We start from the raw sequence: 24032 nt of genomic DNA, 5'->3' as shown, positions 1-24032 counted from the left end.
TAAGCTGATTACCAACATGTTTCTGCCTCCGCTTCCCCCACAGGTACATTGCTGAGAGAAGATTAAAATATGCATAAGTTTGACTAAATAATGAGTAAGATGGAACAGTTAATTCTTTTACCAAGAATTTGAAGGGAGAGGAATTGTTTAGGGGAGCGCTGTCAATTAATCACAGTGAATGCCCGCTATTAACATAAAAATTAATGCATCTTTTAACAGCATTAATTGCACACCTCTGGGCAGGAAGGGAGGCATTGGTTGCAGAGGGACCTGACAGAGTCCAGTCAGGAGCAGTAACCCAATCTACCTCCAGAAGGTGGAAAAGGAGAGGAGAGGAAGTGGCTCTCATCTTGGTTCCGGCTCCATTGCCCCAGGGCTGGCCCCTCGTGCTGAAAACTAACACTCCCTGAGCATTGTCCCTGGCTGGCCCCTCGCTCCAGGCTCTGACCCCAGCATCCCTGCGCCATGCTCCATTGCCCCCAGCCAGCCTCTCGTTCCCACCTCCCACACTGTGCCCCAATGTCCCCAGCCAGCCCCTCATTCCGGAGGCCAACTCACCCACCCCGCAGTGCCATCCCCCATTGCTCCTGGCTGGCTCCTCAATCTGGGTACTGATCCTCCCCGCTGCCCCGCGCCGTTTCCCATAGCCCACGGCTGGCCCCTGGCTGTGGGAGTTGCCCCAAAGAGTACAGGGGCCTGGCGAGCTCAGCCTCCCTGCACCAGCCTCTCATCCCCTGCCACAAGCCAAGTACTTGAGGTAAAATTCACCCTCCCTTGCAAACAAGGGCTTGCTCAGCTGAAGGGAGCCTGCCTAGCTCAGTAAAAGGAGGCGAGCCTGGTGAGCCCAGTACTAGAAACCACCCTTCCAGAAGCAGCAGCAAGACACCTCCCTCACCCTCTTTTTGAACAAGTCATTATTTACTCCTATCCTCACCCCCATCTTTCCCAAACACTAAATGCAGATTTCTAACATGAAACTCTCTTCCTCTTTGGATAGGAGGCTAGCCTGGAGAGCTCAGAAACATAACCCATCAATGTTGATAAATGCAAAGTAATACACATTGGAAAACATAATCCCAACTATACATATAAAATGATGGGGTCTAAATTAGCTGTTACCACTCAGGAAAGAGATCTTGGAATCATTGTGGACAGTTATCTGAAAACATCCACTCAAATGTGCAGCAGCAGTCAAAAAAGTGAATAGACTGTTGGGCATCCTTAAGAAAGGGATAGATAATAAGACAAAAAATATCATATTGCCTCTATATAAATCCATGGTATGCCATGAATACTGCATGCAGATGTGGTCGCCTCATCTCAAAAAAGTTAAATTGGAATTGGAAAAGGTTCAGAAAAGGGCAACAAAAATTATTAGGGGTATGGAACAGCTGCCATATGAGGAGAGATCAATAACACTGGGACTTTTCAGCTTGGAAAAGAGACAACTAAGATGGGATATGATTGAGGTCTATAAAATCATGACTGGTGTGGAGAAAGTAAATAAGGAAGTGCTATTTAGTCTTTCTCCTAACACAAGAACTAGTGGCCACCAAATGAAATGAATAGGTAGCAGGTTTAAAACAAACATAAGGAAGGTGTTTTTTTTTTTTCACACAATGCACAGTCAACCTGTGGACCTCCTTGCCAGAGGATGTTGTGAAGGCCAAGACTATAACAGGGTTAAAAAAAAAACTAGATAAATTTATGGAGGATAGGTCCATCAATAGCTATTAGCCAGGATGGGCAGGGATTGTGTCCCTAGCCTGTTTGCCAGAAGCTGGGAACGGGCAACAAGGAATGGATCACTTGATGATTACTTGTTCTGTTAATTTCATCTAGGGTACCTGGCATCGGCCACTGTTGGAAGACAGGATACTGGGCTAGATGGACCTTTGGTCTGACTTAGGCAGCGGCACGCGCTGCTGAGCCGCTGCGCAAGTAGGCAGCGTCAGCACCAGCAAAAGAGAAAACTCCAGCGCGTCTCCTCCCTCTCCTGGGGGAATGGGACAGCGGAGGGGACAGCGCTGGCTGGCAGCTGGGGGGGCTGACTACCTGACGGCGCTTAGGCCGCAGCGCGCGCAGCGCTGCAGAGGGTGTGTTTTCACACCCTGCTGCAGCGCTGCAAATTTGTAAGTGTAGCCAAGCCCTCAGTATGGCCATTCTTACATTCTTATGTTAACCCAACAGTAGCAGCAAGCAGCAGCAAGAATTCACTCTTCTCCTACACAACTCACACCCCTTCCTTCTCCAGAATATTGACTTTCTGAGATAAAAAAAATCTTACCTCTTCAATAAACCGACTCCTCTAAAGGAAGAACAAGAAGTAGGCCTGAGTGTAGGCTCTAAAATTTTATTTGAGTGCAGTCATTTAAAAATAAATAATTATACATTTGTAAGTTCAGCTTTCGTGATAAAGAGATTGCACTACAGTACTCGTGTGAGATTAATTGAAATACTATTTTTGTTTATATTTTTACAGTGCAAATATCTGTAATAAAATAATATAAAGTGAGCACTGTACACTTTGTATTCTGTGTTGTAATTGAACTCATTTGAAAATGGAGAAACATCCAAACTATTTAAATAAATGCTATTCTATTATTGTTTAAAGGTGCGATTAAAACTGCGATTATTCACAATTAATTTTTTTAATCACTTGACACTCTAATTCAGGGTGATCCTAACTATGGTATAACCATGAGTAATAGCATAAAATGGAATGAATATAAGCAAAAGCGTCTCAAAAGGGAGATCCACTAATCTGTGCAATAACTGCTACAAGGGAAGTGGTGCATAACTCATCACTAACTGTTGAGCAGTAGGTATGGAATGGGACCACAGTTGAAATGAGTTGGAATCAAGTATCCTTTGTAGAATGAAGAAGTCTATAGTGGTGCTGTGACCCTTCAGTAGCTCCAAAGGTATGTCTACAGTGCAGCTGGAGGTGTGATTGCAGCACATATAGACATACCCATGCTAGCTTTAATCTAGCTAGAGCAAGTATCAATAGCAGTGAAGTCACAGCAGCACAGCTCCAAAGCAAGCTAGCTATTCAAGTAAGTACCAACGTGGGCTTTACAGCCCAGGTGGGCTTTTACAGCCCGCACTGAAGCCCATGCTGCTGTGGTGTCACTGCCATTGGTACTCACATTAGCTAGATTAAAGCTAACTCAGGTATGTCTACTCATGCTACAATCACACACACCAACTACAGTGTAGACATATCTCAAGAGGCTTCATGCATCTCTTGTGGCTCCCTACATTTTAGGGCCCATAGAGAATACCCAAGTTGGGTACTTTTTCCTACAAAATGTACAGACATAAATGACTAGATTGCTCCTTTAGGGCATCTACCAAGATTTTTCAAGTGCATTTAGGAGCCGCACTGAGCAAGTACTTTCTTCTGCAGTTTCCTCAATCTCCATGCAAGATTTATGGCCACTGCCTAAAGCAGCACAATTGAATAGCCCTCCTCCTCCACCCCAAATGTCTTGCCCTGCATGGCTCCTAAGGTGAGCAAGAAGGGAATCCCACTTCTTCTCACCTTAAGATCCCTGCAACTAAGGAAGCTGCCTGCTCAGAGGTATTCCCAACTTTACCTGGAGTAGGAACTCTGACTGGACAGAGGTTAGTGAGCCTGCAGGACCTTCTTCATGTCCCTGCTGCATTTCTGTCTTTAGCTCCTGCCAATACTTCTCCCTCTGCTGCCATGAGTCCCCAACCAGCCACAGAGTCTTCAGAGTGGAGTTAAGCCCAAGAAGCTCAATGGCAGCCAGCCAGCTTATCAGAAAACCACAAACAAGCAATTCTGATGTTTGGCTGGCAATGTGGAAAGATGAGATGGGGTAGGTCTACAGCTCCATAGCTGCAAACATGTACACAAACACATGGAGTCATGAGCAGGACATCACATTACAGAATTTTTTATGGAATATAACTTGTCCTCATTGAATTTTGCTGTTGTTTTTATATAGGTAGGAAACAGGAGTATGAAGTAATCGGTTGCTACAAAAGAGCTTTTCCTGAAATCGTGAATAAATAAACTGCAAAATATAGTAAGGCATCGTCAACAAATTGTTATAGGAAATGAGTGTCTGTAAAAGATCACTGGGCAGGGGAAAAAACAGCCACTTACTCCAATATGCATGGAACTCTCCCTTCCAGTTAGCTAAAAAAGGACAGACAGGAAAGTAACTGAAGATATTGTAATATTCTATTCCTTCTGAATGCTCTCAACCTCCACATGCAGCTAATCTCAGCTGTGAACAGAGGGCCCAAAATGCAAGCTATTGTCAAAGGGGAAAGGGTGCTTTCCTTCCTCCAATAAGGTCATAATTTTGAAGAGAAGGAAACCATGATTACTAGCAATTAAAATATGTTGTTAGCCTATAAGACAAGGGGATAATTGCCATGAAATACACTTGCAAATGTAATCCGCTGCAGGTTTTAGCTCCATCTCTGTAGATATAGCACTTATTTGTAACAGAATACATGATTTTTACACAAACATTTTACATGAGTAATCTATGCAGTCCAGTCAGCTATTCACTGTATGCACCAAACAGCTTCCTATGGCACAGTGTGATTTAAAGCAGTGATAATCAAATGCAATATTCCTTTTTCCAAAGCATCCCAGAATATAGCAGGAGTAAAAAGTAAATTAACACTCAAACTAAACATTCAGGGATGTCACCTGTGTTCAGCGTGTTGTAGTACAGTCCTCTCAAAAGAACATAAACCGGGATGAAATGTAATTGGCATTCATGCCTTTTGCAACTTTTATTCCAATTACGCTTCTAGGAGAGAATTCTGTTTAACAACAATGGATTTCTAACATCTGTTTGCTAAACAATGTTAGCTAAGTTGTGGCTGGAGATACTGTATAGAAACATCAAGGCCTTAGAAAAGAGGAAAAAACGGCACACTTATCCTGAAGGATCCTTTTGTTTAGTCCTTTTCAGAAAGACCACAGTGACCTTAGGAAACCTCCAGCTGCGCCCTGTGAAACTGGGTTAAGAGTCCCAGCGAAGGACTTTGAGAGCCCTCTACAGGCTGTCATGGTTTATTAACTCTAATAGTCCTGATACTTTTTGACAAAAATCTCCTTGGTAGCTTTGCTGTGCTCATCTTCATCTGCCTTGGTGTCTGGATGAAAAAAGTGTTTTATTTGCCATTTATCACAATGGGGGGTTTGGTGTGCGACAATAAGTCTGCCCTTTAATGATGTATTCAGCTGGCAGCATTGTTCTGCTTAAATACCACTTGCCAAAAAAGGAAAAGAATTTGTCCTCTCTCTGGATTTATTATTTCATTAGGGTTCCTCAAGAGAACTCCAATAAAGGATTTGGGTCTATTAATCACCCTCCACAACCTTCTCAAATAATTAGACTTTTAAAATGTTTGCTACCTCCTTAGTAGAACATAATTTGATGGTGCTGGGTGAATCAGCTGAGGTTCAGACTCACTAACCTTTAGAGGTTTGGCCTGTCTGAGCTGATCATCAGTCTTGAGGTTCCCAACTGAACTGAAAACTGCACTTTTCTCATTCTTTGTGGCAGGTTTATAGTACAGCACTGCTGGAAGTTTGCCATGAATGGAAAACTCAAAACATATAAATTCTTCATAAGGCAATGAGAGAAGGTGGCAATGAAGAATAATGTTCTCTTGCTGTCAGAGCTGCTATGGGGAAGGGAGAGAAAATTACGCTCATTCTAAGACAGATTTGGCAACAATTGTTCCTGTTTAACTCCCTAAATGGGGAATCCTAGTTTGTGCAGCCCCAGCTGTGAAAATCTTGCTGACATCATTGAATGGGATGTTTTTGGAATTGAAAAAAAAAATTTCTCATGCAACCATTGCATGGGTTTGGCTTATGATTTTAGCCACAAACCCTGTGAACAAGCCTACAATGCAAAAACCCTATAATGCAATTTTCTTTAGGAACACAGACATTTTAATGGGAAATTTCAGGGTAGGAATAGTTAAAATATTTCTAATTTACCTTATACACAGGGTATAATACGATAGCTTCAAATCACAAAATATGAAAAGGTGCAAACCTCCAACACAAAAAATATATTATTGACACTGTTCAGTCCAGCCCCCGACCCCAGTCACTCACCAGACTGCAGGGGGAGAAGGGGAGACATCCAGCCGCTGGACCCTTACATGCATTTCCTATCACTCCATATCATTTTCTGGGCTGGGGTCAAAGTCATTAAGGGCCATTCAGCATCTTTCTGTTCCAGTGCATTGCTTGTGTGCTGAATCATGAAGCCTTCTTCCCCAGCTTGGCTACTCTGACGTTGGGCAGCCCATTCTGCTGTCCTCTCCTGCCTAAACTACCTACATGTCCTCTGGAGTCTTCCTCTGTAAATCCTTTAGAACCTTTTTTGGTTTGGTCACCTGTCTCTTTGTCCTGCTTTGGTAACTTTCCTCCAGTCCCCCTGAAGACCAATTTGGCCAAATTGGTTTCCCAACTTGGGCACCCTCCTTAGCATAACTACTGTGAGGTCAAAACACAGTATTTAACACTCTTCACTCTGGTGTGTATCTGCTGCCAGTCCTGTCTGCAGTGGTGGATACACAGACAGAAATGCCATCATGATACAGCAATTTTCATAGCAACAACTTCATAAAATCAACCAGAGTTCATAAGTTGTACAAACAGATTTCCCAAATCATCAGTTATACAATCAGGTAATTCAGCTCACATATCTATTGTTTTTTCCCTATAATCTAAAGTTTCTCTTTGTTTTTATTAGACTGTCAGGGTTCTACACATTGCCCATGGCAGCTCCTCCTGGGGACTCTGGGGAATAGCTCTTGTCAAGTGTTGCTCACCTCTGGTTTATGCCATGTCCTCAGTGACCGGGCTCACCTTCTAGTCCGGGTTCTAGCTCAGGGGCCCTCTGGTCAGCAGCCAAGGCCTGCACTGTCCTATATTGCTGCTTTCCCCTGGGCCTTCTCCTACCTTCCTGGCTTCCCCTCTCTCTGAGTTCACCAGCATTCCAACTCCCTCCTCTCAGGGAGTGACTGCAACCTCCCTTCCTGTGGCCCCCTCCTGCTGCCAGCTTCCTGGCTTATATAGGCCTCCTTTTACTTCTCAGCTGGATGCCACCAGCAACTGGGTCCCAGACCTCCCTTGATTCTCCTCCAGGTGCAGCCTGGGCAGTTAATAGGACTGGAAGGGGTTAAGGTAGCAGAGTAGGCTTGTGTGGGGTGGACACCCCATCACATAGATCAAGGAGGCATTTACAAATTCACAGGTGTCTGCTGTCATTCCAAGATTTCCTATTTGCCACTACAAAAGGATACTTTCAAACAATCCAAACTAGAATTGTCCAGAGTATGACAATTCCCTTTTGTGACAAATCTTGAGGTTTCCTCATTGGAATGAAAACAAAAACTTTTGAAAGTTTTCATGAAATTGTGTTGAAATGTCTCTCTTTGAATCAAAATCTGAGCTTTTAGATTCAGGAATGTTTTGGAGTCTAGAGCTCTCTGGTCACTTCTAATGAGAAAGAGAGCAACTCTGACTTTCACACTCAGTAGCTTGGCAGTTAGGGCACTGGTGTGATATGGCAGATCCAGGTTCAAGTCCCTGATTCAGGCAGAGCAGGAACTTGAACCTGGATCTCCCAAGCCAGTGCCATAACCAGCAGAATATAGAGCAGGGATTGGCAACCTTTTGCACATGGCCTGGCAGGGAAATCCGCTGGCGGGCCGGGATGGTCTGTTTACCTGCAGTGTCTGCAGGTTCGGCTGATCGCAGATCCCACTGGCCGCAGTTCACCATTACAGGCCAATGGGGGCTGCAGGAAGCAGTGGCCAGCGCATCCCTCACCCCACGCCATTTCCTGCCACCAGCATTGGCCTGGAATGGCAAACCATGGCCAGTGGGAGCTGTGATCAGCCAAACCTGTGGACGCTGCAGGTAAACAAACCATCCTGGCCTGCCAGCGGATTTCCCTGACAGGCCGCGTACCAAAGGTTGTCTGTCATGATCTTGATGGATGTGGCTGTGACCAATGGAAAGAAGTGGGAGCAAGCCCTTCTGACAGCTCTCAGCTCCAGAATAATGTACTCTCTTGGGAAGACCAAGTTGGAGGCCTAAACTGTGGTATGTAAGTTGTCTGAGACATCCCTGGAAACAAAGTGTGGAACAAAGATTTTGTCATTTGTGCTGCCACTAGGGACTGATCCTATTAAGAGGTTCTGCATAGCCAGTCATCGAGATAAGGGAAGATTATTAACCCTAGTCGACACAAGTGGGTGGCTACAACTGCCATGACCTTTGAGAATATCCTTGGGATACAGGAGAGCCCAAACTGCAGTACTGATTGTGGTTATGTTAAATTTGCTATAATTCAGGTAGTCATATTGGGACATAAGCCCTTGCTTATTCACTATCCTGAATCATAACAGCACTAAGCAGTAGCTCTTGCGACCAAAAAGATCAAGACACTTCTGGTCCTTATTATATGGGGTAGCGATGGTGTTCTACTCCCATGTTTGTTCACTGCAACCACAACCATGGAATTCAGTGTTGGATGTGTAAATAAAATGCCAGATCCTTGTATAGGACATAGTACTTGTTGTCAGATTTACAGGAAGGCGGTGCATGGTGGGAGTTTTCCAGATCATCTTGGCTGGCTCAAGAAGAGTCTGTCATGTTGAAGCTGAGGTGTGTACAATGTCCAGAAGTTTATTATGAAAGTCATGGACTTCCTCAAGAGGAATCTGAAGTGTATCCACAACTCTTCTCATCAGGTCCTGCAACTGACTGAAGTCATGTACCGTGGAGGACAGCATTACAGCCTCCTCAGGATAGTTCAAGATATTTGTGTGAGGTGTCACCTCCATGACATCCCTTGCCTCCTGCTCCACAAAGATCTCTTCTACCAGCTCAGGTTGGTGAAGAGAGAGTGAAGGTAGGGGAAAATTGGATTGTCTATGTTCCCTGTTGGAGGCAATGGGAGCCTCCAGAAACCATTGTCTGTATAGGACTCAGGGGTTCCAATAAGGTCAGTGAGGAGGACCACAGGGCATAGGAGGTAGCCACCACTGGTCATCCCAACAGTCAAAGGCAGAGGACATCTATCCTCCGTTCTTTCTGGAGGCAGAGGCAAGTAATGTCTCCTTGAATAGACTCTTAAACGAAAAGCTCAGTCTGTGCCCTCCTATACATATTCTAAAGGAGGTGACAATTGTTCTCCATGGATGACAGAGTTTAGAGAAGTAGGAGGTTTCAGTGATACAAGAGTAGTAAGTAACCCAGCAGATCCTGGTAACAAGAGGTGTGTGGTCCCTGTAAGCAGTGGAGACTCACTTGAGTTCATTAGAGACAATGAAATCTCTTGTAGTATCTGAACTCCTGTGGTACTGAAGAATCATTAGGGGTCAGCGATAGTATTAGGGCAGGTTCCTGACTAGCCAATATCAAGGAATGAGCATGCCAAGGTACACATTTAGATGTAGCAGTCCAGGGCATCAAAGTAGGTTCTAAAGAGTCTAACAAGGCTGATCTGCTGGTGTGGACATAACCACTGGAACCAGAAGAGGTCTTCAGTATTAAGGCTTTCTTAGTAGAGGTGAGAGACTTGGAAATAGCCTTAGACATCTTCACGGTATCAGAAGCTCTCAGTGCCTCAACAGCACTCCTTTTGAGGCCTGAGGTCTCCAGTGATCAAGGTCTCTTTGAAGGAGATTAGCATTCCTTTTCTTATCGGTACCTACCAACTCAGAGTACAAGGCCCTTGGTACTGTAAGCAGAGATATAGATGCCTCCCCAGAGGTTTACAGTGACCAGAACCTCGAGGTGGCTGAAGTACATCTCTGTCGTAACTGGACTATCAGAAGTCTTACCACTAGAAGCTCTCTGTGAACTGAATCCAAAGCTAGACACAGTCTTACCCCTCAAAGTCCTGTGACACTGAGATTCACAGGTAGATAGGACAATATGTAACAGGGGTTCACAGACCACTGGTGTGAAGTTAGTTTTAAAGCTTGTTCCATCACAAGGAACCTGAACGTCAACTCCCTATTCTTACAAAGTCTGCATTTAAATGGAGTGTAGATCTTACACTTTGGGGGAATATGGGTATCCCCCAAACACGAGAGACATGAAGGGTGTGTCACTAACTTGGATAGATTCCCAGCAGGAAAGACATTTAAAACCTGGAGATCCTGGTATACCCCATAAATAAAGAGTCCAAAGGGAACCCATAAACAGAGAAAAGATAAAGTAAAAATGAACTGTTTAACAACTATTTACATCTAAAACTAATTTACTAATGATCTAACTACATTAAGGTACTCAATAGAAGGGGCAGAGGGATAACTCAGTGGTTTCAGCATTGGCCTGCTAAACCCAGGGTTGTGAGTTAAATCCTTGAAGAGGCCATTTAGGGATCTGGGGCAAAAATCTGTCTGGGGATTGCTCTTGCTTTGAGCAGGGGATTGGACTAGATGACCTCCTGAGATCCCACCCAAACCTGATATTCTATGAGAAGAGGGCATGCTAGAGACTCCATCTCAGGCCAAAGGAGGTTGAAAAGGAACCGAGGGCGGTTTGTCTCTGCACAAACCCATATATCCACAGGACACACAGACGTGTGGGTTGCATCCACAGGCCAAACTGGCACTGCTACTAAAAAAATCTCTGATGAAAAGCACAGGGACACATGCATACCTGAAGCGGAGCATCCACAGGGACACCACTTGAAGAACAGTATATTTCAAAAAATGAAAATGTTCCAACCAGCTCCAGTCCAAACACTGAACCATTTCTATTTTATTTCTCTCATCAACATTTTATGAACCCAAGAGAGTTTAACAAATCTAAACCTTACCAGGCTTTAATTTTAATACAAAAAAATACCAACCAAATAAGTTCTGCAAAACAATGACCATCCCATTCTTTGTTTGAAGTAAAGAAAGACCAAAACCAGAATATGGGGACTTGAACAAAATGGACCTGGATCCAAAGCAATCCTTGATTTTGGTTTTATAAAATAAAAACCCAAATTACAGGCTTTTGCAAAACTACAACCATTCCTTTTTTTCCTCATCACCATCGACAACTGAAGCACAAAGGTTTGGAGTTTGGGACAGATAAGCACCCAGAAATTGTGGATGATGATCAGAATTCTACAGATCTCTTGAGTCAGCAGAATTTGTCTGGAATTTCCAGTTGGGGCAAAATTAATATGGATGTGGCCTTATTTATAATGAGCCCAGTTGTAGAATCCTTACACATATTGGTGAGCTCTTACTCACACAAGTAATCTCATTTAATTAAATGGAATAAGGGCTCGATAATGTCACTAGAGGGCAAAACACTGTGCTGAAATATTTCAGCATATCTGGTTGTGGTACACAAAGGAGAGAAAAAATGTTAACTAGACATATCAGAATCTTAAAAACGGGCCATATGGGTTCATTTCAGGAAAGAGGCAAAGGCTTATAATAAAAGGCTTTTTATCCAAATTGGTTCAGCCATCCCTAATAACTACAATGAATGTGGTCATACATTATATTAAGGGTATATTTATAAATAGTTTATAAAGGTTAAATGATCAATAGATGCTAGGCATGTTACAGGTATAAGTAATATGTGTTATAAGCATAACAGAAGAATATATGTATTGCTAAACATATTTATAAGCAACCTATCGACTAGTCAGACTGTATAAAACTTGATCACCCCTTTATTAAAAATATCTATTAAACACTTTATAAATCTACCCTCAATATAAAGCGTGACCATAAATGCTCAAATCCTATCACTGAAATACCTTTGGGAATATTGAGCTATATAAAACTCTCCAACTCATTTCTTGAAGTTTTCAACTTCTATTGTTAACTTTCTAGGCCAATTACATTATTTATTTGCCTGTAAAGCACCTACGACATTATGGGGTTATTTATCTTTCTTTTTAATCACATAACAATTGTTGCTGCTGTTCAAGGAACACTTGTGCTTCACATTCATTTTCACTATAACAAAATAGTTTTCTTCTCTTTTACTAGTGGAGTAAGGAATTATTCACATAAAATTTGTGTACTTCTTTGTTTTTGCACCACTTCAGTGAGGAAGTCTGTACAACACTGAGAAAAAGGATTTGTTCCTTAATATGTGTCCCCTGTGGGCTAAGCAGTGGAAACCACCAAACACCTTAGCCCCTATCATTCGTACACTGGGGTGGTTTTCCCCAGTTCCTAACAGGTTAATTATTTCTTTAAGAGAATTCAGCAACCACTGCCCAACAGCTTATAACACAAATAAGTTAAATCAAAATGTGGATATGCACAATATGAATATGTTCTATTAAAATATTCCTCTCTACTTCAAATCCTTCTAAGTCACTAATCTCCTTATGACTGATTGTAAAATCTAAGTGACTGAAGTAGAGATAGGAATTAGACGTTAACAGGACCCTTACACTTCTACATAATTTTGCATTTACCTGTTACTGGTAACACTTTAGAAGGCAAAATATTAAATAATTTGAAATCTGTCTCCATTTTTGCATCTTGTTAGTTTTTTTCTGCCTGAACATCTGATAATTTGTTAATATTCAGGCTCTATTTCTGGTTCAAGTGAAAGTGCAGAGTGAAACCGTCATGGAGCAGTGCACAGGAAATGATATGCTTTTTTTTACTCCATTTCTCCATTAAAGGTTAGGTATTTAATTACAAAAATGTGGTCTTGTCTTTTAAGAGATGTTAATATTAATAAACTGATTATGTATTATGTAATGATATTGACCATATTATGTACTACACAGAAAGAATCCATTCGCCAATCTCCATCTGATTATACCTATGTTAAACCCAAAATGTTCATCATGAGTAACCAGCCTAGTGCCTCATTTGGGGCACATAAACTGTCTTATAAATACAGATCATACATGCAAAAGTTAACACAGAAAAGGCCTTTGAATACTCAATGTACGTGAAGGAGCTCTACATATTATCTCTTTTTATTTGTGACAAAGAATCTCCCTAGGATTTGCATTCCTTTAGGAATGGTAATGTTCTCCACCAATATAAATTCTGCAGGGTAATGATGAGCAAAATTGTTCCATGTAAGTGTCAGTTTGGCAAAGCCATGCAACCTCTGTTGGGAAACAAAATTTCTTGCCATAAGGAACTTGCTATCTATTTTTGGACAAAATATTTGGACAAGACTAGCTGTTTTCATGGTGGCACATCTATGTCTGGAGAAAATAAATGGAATGTCCTATTTGAATTAGGGCCCATCTGACTCGGGTTCTTAATAAGCTGGATGGAGTGTAGTATGTCAACTTCATCTATCCACGGTGGAGCCATGTTTCTCATAGCTTGTAAAACCAATAATGTTCAATGAGTTAATGAGTTGGGGGGAGGGAGAGCTCAGTGGTTTGAGCATTGGCCTACTAAACCCATGGTTGTAAGTTTAATCCTTGAGGGGGCCACTTAGGGATCTGGGGCAAAAGAAATTGGTCCTGCTAGTGAAGGCAGGGGGCTAGACTCAATGACCTTTCAAAGTCCCTTCCAGTTCTAGGAGATTGATATATCTCCAATTATTACCTTTATTTACCCCTCTGTGGGTAGATAGATTGCCAGTTAGCCAATATATGTTAGGTGTAGGCATACCATATTAATATTGTATAATACCCAGCATGTGGGCAGTTGTGTTAACCAAGTTATATGATGTCTTTTCCCCAATTCTTTCTACTTTGTTCACTTATGTCAAGAGATATATATCCCACAATAGTTTACAAAGCTAATTGTGGCATTTGATATTAGCGAATATAAAGCCCATCAAAGGCAAGATACATTTGTTCTACATCCTAGTATAGATACCTTAACGGAAAACTGGTTTAACATGTAGTATCCAAAACAGAAATATGGAAAGGTACAGATCAACATGTTAAGGAATTGGAACAAACTGATGGGCTGTATCTTAAAGATGTATAAACAGTCAGGTTCAGGTGACTATAATATTCCCTTGGTCCCATTCCAAGTACACTTCCAAGCTTGAAAATAAACGGTTTGAGTCCCTATTTCTCCAGATAAACTCACCCTAAAACATTGTAATCTATCAAAATAAAATGTCTCTTACCAAATCTATAGAATCTCAGGAAGAGATTTTTTTTTTAAGATATCAAGAATATTCATTCTCTTCCTATTCTGGCTGAGCCAGCTTTGCTTACCCTTTTCTTTCATTCTCTTCACTTCATTAATCATTTGTCCAAACAAAATATAGTTTTTCTATTCTCTCTCATACTGATCAGTATGGTCTTTGAAAATTGTTGCTGAATTTCCTTCTAATTCCCTTCTTCTGGGCATTGAAGTGTCCAAGACTGTTAACCCCCTATTAACCTATTAACTCCCACCCCTGAAAAACAGCACAAACAATTTTCACAAAAAACATTGTGGCTAAATTTAAATCACATTCTTTAAGAGAAGTAATCCATAGACATTTACAGTATTATTACAAGTGGATTTTATGATGCACTGCTTTTCCTCTAAGCACATGCAAGTTAAAAGTATAACAAAACTGGCAGGCAAAACGTACATGGATAAGTAAAGTGGTTTCCTTAGAAACAACAAAAGCAGTAACTATAAAGTAAAACATCCTCCCAACTGATGTGACTTTTTAATGGCACCGATAACACAGAAAGCATATATAAGTAGTTTCTCAGTACACAGCATACAACACAGCTCTTCAACTAGCTGAATTACTTTCCGTATAAGATCACATAATGGAGACAGAGTGGTTGCCATTAAAAAGGGAGCACCACTACACAGTTACAATATTATCACTATAAGTAAAACATAAAAACTAGCATCTCCAGGACCTATTTGTGCTCATTTCTTCCTACAAGTTTATGCAAAGATGTGATCACTACAACAACTCTGCTTCTAACAAAGCCAATCAGAGGCCTGTACAGGCATACAGCTTCTGACCTTTTGAATTCTTCAACTTACTAGTCAAGATTTTAAAAAATAAAAGCCTAAAGTTAGGCTCTTAGTATTGAATGTCCAACAGCATCTCAACAGGGCTGGAAAAAAACAAACAAAACCAACCAACCGAAATACAAATGTCATGACCAATAAGTAAATGATCTCACATGTAGATGGTCATTATTGCCTTTGGCGAACACTAATAACAACAATGCCAAGCTGGGCAGACTCCATGGTTCTGTCAGAGATGGTTCACAGGTTTGTGGAAAATTGAAAATAGGCTAGAAAATTAAGGGATAGAGATTATATTTTGGGATGGAGAACATTGCATTCTGGAAAGTTGACCCACTGTTCCCATTAACCCTTGTGTGACTTGTTTCTGCCTCACTATGCATTGTCAAATCTACCCAAAAGACTGTGCACTGAATGGTATCTGGTTGCAAACTGGGATACCTATCCATGGTGCACCACACTGTGCATTGACACAAGCACTCCTGGTGAGCATGCGCAGTGTCGACGCAAGTAGCCAAGCAAGCAATATACTAACTGTGGCAGATGTATGCCGACATAACTTGTGTCAGCAAAACTTTGTAGTGTATACATGGCTTTAGTATGGAAATAGCTGTGATTAAGCGGAGGTATTTTGAAGTGCTCCAGTGAAAACTGGTTAATATGACAAGTTTTTGAGCCTTTGAAATTGGTGTGCTGAACTTCATACTCAGATATGGAGAAGGATGAGTGCTTTCACCCATCCAAAATCTGTTCCTATACAGACATACATCCTGGCATGGCTTATAGTGATTAGAGTATAACAAATTAAGTTTAATTAAATTACATTCAAAACAGAAGTTTGACAGTGTTTATTCAGTGTATTTTCAGCTTTAAAAGTGCAGGTGTACATAGCAGGAGAAAGAGGAAATATGGAATAAGGTAAGACTCATTTTTCTGCTACTGTATTTTGAATAGAGCTGTTTCAAGTCCAGATGCTTTGGCAGCCAACACAAGCAGTTTTGCTTTTAGCCTCATGTCCCTTTCCATGTCCTTGTTTGGTTGTTAATACTTCCTTTGCCCTTTTGTCTCTTCTCTCTCCAATTTTCTGCCTTATTTCTTTTTCTCCTGTTCTCTTTTTCCTCCATTTTTGTCTATTCCTTTATGTTTAACTCCCCTTTTTAATATTTTCTGCCTCCTTTTTCGTTTGTTCCTCCTCATTTCCCCCCTTTTGTTTGGAGTCTACAGGGTGATGCAAAGCAGCCATTTATACATGGGATGGCTGATTACTGAAATGGGAAACTGATTTGGAATCTTGATCAGTTTCCTTCTCCAGCCTTTTATACTCAAACAGGATTCAAACTTTGCTGCTGAAGGAAACTGAGAAGTCACTTTCCCTCTGGATGAAGTTCTTTAAAAATGCAGTTTATTTGCTTAATATAGATGTACACTGACTAACAGTCTGTTTCCCACTGCAGAAGTCACTGCTTCTTTTTGCCTCTCGCTCACGTTTCCTTCAATACGTTTCCTTCAATACATCATCATGCCTACCACTGGTCTCATCTTTTCTGCAATGTTCCAAACATAAAATATTTACTTTTTTCTGGTTTCCTCTTGTTTGCTCAGGACCTGATTTGTTGCCAATCACTATGGATAAATTTATTCTTCCGCAGTACTGGTATATCAAGAGAGACAGGAACAGATTGAGATTGTGCTTTACTAATATATTAATACTTTTCAGCTGATAATTGTTCCCCCAGTCTGAACCACCCTTTGAATATCAAAATAAATTCAGAAGCAGATATGATTAGTTTACATGTTGCTATATAATGATTAATAAACAGGTCATTTCACTCATTTGCAGATAGATCTCTTGTGCAGACACCTTACCGCATAATACACTATTTGCCAAGCCCAAAATCTCCATGTAAACAACTTTTGGACAAAGTTGACAAAGACAGCTACAGAGAGCTGTTTGCTGAGCAAGCCGCTCCAAACTTAATTTTTTTCAAGCATCAGTCATCCCTGCTGATTAGTTAGACTCAAGATAAAGTACAAACTAAGAAAAAAAAACATTTATACTTGGAGATTGGGGACCAGATTCATTATTACATTCTGGCTGGTTTATGCCACTCCAGCAACTCAATGCGGCTGTAAAGCCAGTTAAGCTTGGAGGCTTTCTGTCTCCTCGACAGCACAGTACAGCTGGATTATTCCAGTGAATCTGGCTCTTCATTTGCTTCATCTGAGAGTGAAACTAGTCAGAGGGAGAGGTTCCATGAGACCAGAACATACATAAAATAAAAAAGTGTTTAGTCATTAAAGGTGAGCTTGCTATGAAAGTTACTGGAGCTCTAATGATCAAAAAAAGACTGAATGAAGAAAAATTAAGAAATGCTGCTAAGCAGAAGATCCTTCTATCAAGTATTTTCATATACAGTTATAGGTAACACAGATCGATGCTCCAGTGTGAATAAATGTATGGACTAAGGACGGCTAAGAAATGGCTAGGTATAGAATGGAAATCTCCTTCATGCAAAATAAGTAGATTATGATTTAGGGCTGGATTGTGCCACTAGGACACAGCCAATGAAGGGGCTTGTATCAGGCACTGTCCCATACGCAGCACAGGAAACGAATTGTGGCTCTTTCAGCTACAATTCCCTCCCTTCTCCCCAGCTTGGTGCAGGGTGGGGAGTAGTTTGTTGCTTGCATATTCTATCTCTTCCCAACTCTCCTGGGGCTAGCTCAGCTCTGCAGGTGAGCATGTTGAGGAGACACAGCTAAAGTTCCACTCATTTCCCACTCACTTCCTCTGGAGAAGGGACGCACCAATGAAACACCTTTACCTATGGAACGTTAGCCTCAAAGTCCAGGTAGCCTGAGTAGGGGCATAAGAGAAGGGAGAGTTCTTATTCTGTTGCATATCTTTGTGCAGGTGCACAGCCCAAGATAGTTGTGTTTTTTCCCCATGTAAGTTACATATTTTGCCTGAATGAAGAGTAGTTTTCAAAGAAATATTCTCCTGAATGAGCATACCATGTCTAAGGTCAGAGTATGTGACTAAGGATAGGTTGTTTACTCTTTCCTTACATTCATTGTATTGACGCTTTGACTGCTGTGCTCCCCTTTTACTGTGCAATAGTACATGTATTAGAACAGGCGCTGAACTTTAGGATGGTGCCCAAAAACTGAAATTACTTCTAGGCTGATGAGGAACCTTGTAAGCTAACTTGTAACCTTGATAATGGGTCAGACTCCAAGAACATGAATCTCTGCATTGATTCACGCTCTTGGAGTCTGAACCATTATCAAAGCACATGCGCTGAGTCATGAAGTTTCAGTCTAGCCTATGTCAACAGCTCTGAAACGTACAGCTTCTGAGCGTAGTTATATCAATTCACTACTGTTCAGTTATGCTGAATCACAGCACTGATCTATGTTAGTGCTACACCCCAAGTGGTTTTATTACTTGGAAGAGCTCTTGTAGAAAGGTCAATAACTGGAAGCCTTTTTTTGAAACGTGGTCCACATTCTAAAGGAAAAACAGTAAGAACAAGAGACATCCAGGCAGCTTTCACGCAGTTTGCCTTGCAGCATAACTATAGTCCGATGCTGAATACCTAATATTCTTACTTCAAACTTGCTATTGCTATTGCCAAACAGTTCATTAATGCCACTGTGAAAACAAGTGGAAAAGTGTGCACTGAAAGAGAACGTGGATTCCGAAATTTTAAGCTGTTTAAATGATTGTATTCACAGGTGTCCTTATGGAATTAAACTTCTATGTGATTTAAAAACAATGTTTCTTTCTGAGCAAGCAAGAATAATTTTTAACAAAGCTATGTCACTAGAAGATAAAGAAGCAAACATTTTAATGAACTTATAGTGTACTCTGGTAGTAAACGTTGCCATAAATACCCATGTGAATTACAGTTGGCATTGTCTCTTCTGCTAGAACCTATCCCTCTGAGTGTAAGCAGTAAACCTTCTGGGCACCTCAGAAACAAAGAGATTGGCTGACCAGGAACAGGAAACAAACTGAGAAAGTTTTGGGGACCAGGAGAAGCACTACACATTGGCAAGGGTCTGGGCACGTATATAATCAGAAAGGGGAGAAGGAACAAGATCACAGGAAAGGCAGAGGTTGCATAATATGATGTCTGGATAAAATTGAGCATATGGGGAGAGTGGATACATCTCTGGGTGGAAAGAAAGGGTGGAAACGCAGATCCTAAGGCAATAGGTGGGGATACTACAGAACATCCTTATAGAAGAGGAGGCTAAATATTCTAATACTGTCTGTTTTATTTCATTTTGTTAGATATGTATTGTGTACCTAATTTCAGTCTCATGGGATCCATCTTTCAAGTGTCTAACAAATTCAAACAGTTTCACAGAGTATTGAATGTAATTACTTACTCATTGAACAATTTTTTGTATCTTGATGCATACACCCAAGTATGCCATTAAGATTGCATGTTAAACCTAAGTTTGGAATTGTCTGACTTTGTAAGCACAACATTCTCAAAGTAGAAGGGAAGGGGATTGGTATATAATTTTTTATCTACAACGTCATGAGGTTGCTTTTAAAATGCATGCCTATCATTTTTGGAAAAAAGGACAGGTCCCATCAAACAGCTGATTGGCTGGTAGGTGCTGAGCACTCACTATGCCCTCATAGATTTTTGCCACAACTTCAACAACCACTACCTATCCTTTAAACTCTCTCTGGAACACTCCCTCAACAGCATCAACTTCCTGGACACCATGATCAGCTTCAACAATGGAACCCTAGAGACAACTATATACACAAGTAACCCACAAATCACCACACCTTCCTTTCTCAGATCCAGTAACCACCCCAGCCACACCAAGGAATCTGTTATCTACTGCCAGGTACTCAGATACCACACAACATGCTCCGAGGAGGATACATACCTTAACACACTTAAAACCACCTTCACCAAACAAGGACACTCTGCTAGAGAAGCAGATTGCATCATGGAACAGACCACCCAAATATCCCAAGAGAACCTACTTCAATACAGAAATAAAACCTCCTCTGACTGCACATCTCTAGTTGTCACCTACCACCCCACACTGGGAATCTATACAGGGTACCATCAAACATTTACAATCCATAGCTGATGGGAGACCACACCCTGAAAGATATATTTCCTGAACCCTCTCTTTGGCCTTCAAACAATCCCCAACCTCTCCAAGCTCATAATCAGAAGCAAGCTCCTCACAGATCAAGACATCAACTCAAAACAGCACCAGACCCTGCCAGAACAACTGATGCAGAACCTGCAGACATATCTCCATTGCTATGGTGATCAACGCTCCACAACACACTTTTCAAAATCCATGGGTTCTGCACATACCTATCACCACATGTGGTGCACCTCCTCCAATGCACTAAATGTCCCAACAACTACTATGTGGGTGAAACACTCTCAAATGAACTCACAGAAAAATGATAAAAGACAAGCATCACATCACCTGTGGGTGAACACTTTTCATAAAGCAATAACTCTGTCTGATCTCCCAGTCCTCATCCTCAAAGGAAACCTGCACAGCACCTTCAAAAGACAAGCCTGGGAGCTTAAATTTATAACTTTGTGAGATGCTAAAAATCGGACTGAACAGATTTCAGAGTAGCAGCCGTGTTAGTCTGTATCCGCAAAAAGAACAGGAGTACTTGTGGCACCTTAAAGACTAACAAATTTATTTTACCATAAACCTGGAGAGGCTCTTCCCCCTCCCCGAGCTTTTGTGAGCTACTGCTCACTTCTTCGGATGCATAGAATGGAACACACAGGCAGGAGATATTTATACATACAGAGAACATGAAAAGGTGGAAGTATGCATATGGTTTACTCTAATGATCTGTAAGCACCTAACCTCCCCAGCCTTCTCCCTGCTCCACACCTTCCCCAATGACAGGATAAGTATTAAAAGCCCACTGCCCCTTGAATGGTCCCTTGGAATATGTCTAAAGTACTTATGCTTAAACAATCTAACCCACCTTGTATTTAGCTGTGACACTGAGTACATTTCCCAGACCTAAAGAAGGGCTCTGTGTAAACTCAAAAGCTTGTCTCTCTCATCAACAGAAGTTGGTCCATAAACCTCACTACCTCACCCTCTCATCATCTTGATCAGGATCATAAGCAAGCTGATGAACATGATGCATGATGACAAATGGTACAGACAGAGTCATTGATTAGAAGCAGGTTACAGCACAGTGAGCAGGAGGAGCCAAAAAAAACTCTGTTGCTCAGCAGGTGCAGCCTCATCTGCTTCACAGAATTCTCTTTCTCTGCCTCTGCAGTGGTTTTTTTTTTTTTTTGATTTTGCAGTGGCAGAATTGGCGTGAGTGAGAGTATGCTATTGTTGGTCTACCCCACCTAAAAAGGCACACAACCATTTTCTCCAGTAGCTAGGACTTTAGCCCCCTCCAAGTTAGCATAACATAGAAATTGTTGCAGTGGTCCAGCCTCGAGGTGGGAAAGACAGTGATAACTGTGGTAGGGTCTGCATCCAGAAATGAATGGTGAAATCCTTTCAGCTAGCCAGAAATGAGCTTACTTCTTTCAAACAAGATCAAGCCAGGTACCCCCTGCTTCCTACCCAAGTGCTGATGCCCCTGCTGTTCTCACCCAAATTTACAAAAGGTTATTTATCCAGATCATCAGAGTCACTACACAATTCACTGTAATTGACAGTTTTTGCTTTGAAAAGAATCAATGAGTTTCCAGTCCTGGAACTGATGAGTTATTGCTAGTCAGTGTTACTGTGTTACAGTGTTACATTGGGCAAAAGAGTGGGAAGAACTGTGCAATGTGATCTGGCACTCTGAACTGATTCTGACCAGGGGGATCAGTCCCTGACTTTCATGTGTACAAATCCTCTGGTCTCCAATTATAAGGAGCAGTGGTGCAAGTAGAAATCATTTCTTGATGGTATGCGGCATTCATGGAAGGGACACAAAGGGTGGGCATGTGATCTCCCCACATGACCCCACCCCAACCCTATCCTGGTGTCCCCATGCTCTCCCCATCCCCTCCCCATGATCCACATCCATCCCACAATACCTGGGGGACGAGGAGGGTTTGCAGTTCAGGGCTCTCCTGGGAACCGCAGTGGGGAAGGAGCAGAACCCCCAGCCCCACCCTTTCCCCCCTCCACGCAGCTGTGTCTCCTCTGTCTGTACAGCAGCCCCACCGGAGGACATGGATGCAGGGGCCGGGTTGGGGATGGCACAGCAGCCCTGCCGGAGGACATGGATGGGGGAGCGGGGTTGGGGATGGCACAGCAGCCCTGCCGGAGGACATGGATGGGGGAGCAGGGTTGGGGATGGCACAGCAGCCCTGCCGGAGGACATGGATGCGGGGGCCGGGTTGGGGATGGCACAGCAGCCCTGCCGGAGGACATGGATGGGGGAGCGGGGTTGGGGATGGCACAGCAGCCCTGCCGGAGGACATGGATGGGGGAGCAGGGTTGGGGATGGCACAGCAGCCCTGCCGGAGGACATGGATGGGGGAGCAGGGTTGGGGATGGCACAGCAGCCCCACCGGAGGAGCAGTTCAGGGTTCTCCTGGGAACTGCAGCAGGGAAAGGAGCAGAATGCTGGCAGCTCCTCTGGCATGGCTGTACCGCTCCCAGCCCTTCCATGGAGCTGCATCTCCTCCGTCTGTACAGCAGCTCCGCTGGAAGGTGGGGCTAGGGGCGGTACAGCTGCACCAGAGGAGCTGTCAGCGTTCTGCTCTTTTCCCTGGTGCGGTTCCCAGCAGAACACCAGTACCTCTTCTGTACTGCCCTCAGCCCCACTCCCCAAGCCCTGTCCTCTGGCAGGGCTGCTGTACAGATGGAGGAGACGCAGCTCCGTGGAAGGGCAGGGGGCAGGGCTGGGAGCGGGCTCCTCCTCTGTCTTTCCAGTACGCTGTACTGGCTATAAATATGTTACTGGTACAGCGTACCAGACCAGACCACCATACTTGCACCACTGATAAGAAGTAATCTGACAAGGAAAAAACCAACAACCCCATCTCTGACTCCCAACCCTAACAGATAAATTCCCAGAAATTGTAGCGTGTAACTTTGAAGAAAAGTAATTTTCAGTCAGCGTTCTACGGTGGAGTAAGAGTCTTATTATATTTGTAACCTGACAAATCTAAAGGTCAATGTTTTATTCAAATGCCGTAATATACAATCTAATCAAATAGGAAGAGCCACGCCAAAGAAGGCTAATGGCATCTGTACCAATATTTTAACAAAAGCACACAGCGTACAAAGTTAATGCAAAACAATTTAGAATAATATACAGCAACTAGAAAAATGGGTTTGAGAATTGATTTAAAATTATATAGTTACATTTTGGGGGGGGCAATCTCATTTTATGTCAGCTTTTTAAAAAATGAATGTAACATTTATAATTTTAAATGAGAAAATTAGCATCAGCTATACAGAGAGCATATTAAGAAAGAGGAATCATTATGGTTAGCATGGCGTGATTCATTGAAATGTGGTGAGTAGGAGGTACTACGTAGTAACCTGAATTGTACTGAAGTTAAAGTACATTTTGTATCCTTTTCAGTCTCTCTCTCCAGGGACTTCTGAGCCAATCCTCCCTGCTATACAGATGAATAGGAGTTTGGGCTGTTTTTCTGAACCAATTCGATATAATTATTAAAAATGTACAAGCTGTTTCACAAACAGTGGGATGGAAATTGGCTGAAGGAACATAAGCTAAGTAACAAGAATTCAGACAAACCTTTCTGCTTTAACAAAAATGATTGCCTGTTGGAATTTGCAGTTATTATAGTAGGAACATCTTCCACATATCAGCCAATAATACAACCTAAAGAAACCTTCCCTGTAGTTTTTGGCCCCGGATCCACAAAACTGAGCCATGTGACACCACCGAATATACATGCTGAAAAGATCACCAATCTCAAAGCTCTGTGGCCTGATTCCTCACTCCAGTTATCCTGATTTTATGCTAGTGTAAATCCATTAGACATAAAGAGAATCAAGCCCCAGGAATACAAACTGCTGCTAACATAAGTAATTAGACCCTG

The sequence above is a fragment of the Mauremys reevesii genome, linkage group 1 (genome assembly GCF_016161935.1).
Source record: "Mauremys reevesii isolate NIE-2019 linkage group 1, ASM1616193v1, whole genome shotgun sequence".
Taxonomy (NCBI): Eukaryota; Metazoa; Chordata; order Testudines; family Geoemydidae; genus Mauremys; species Mauremys reevesii.
This window is presented reverse-complemented; position numbering follows the sequence as displayed.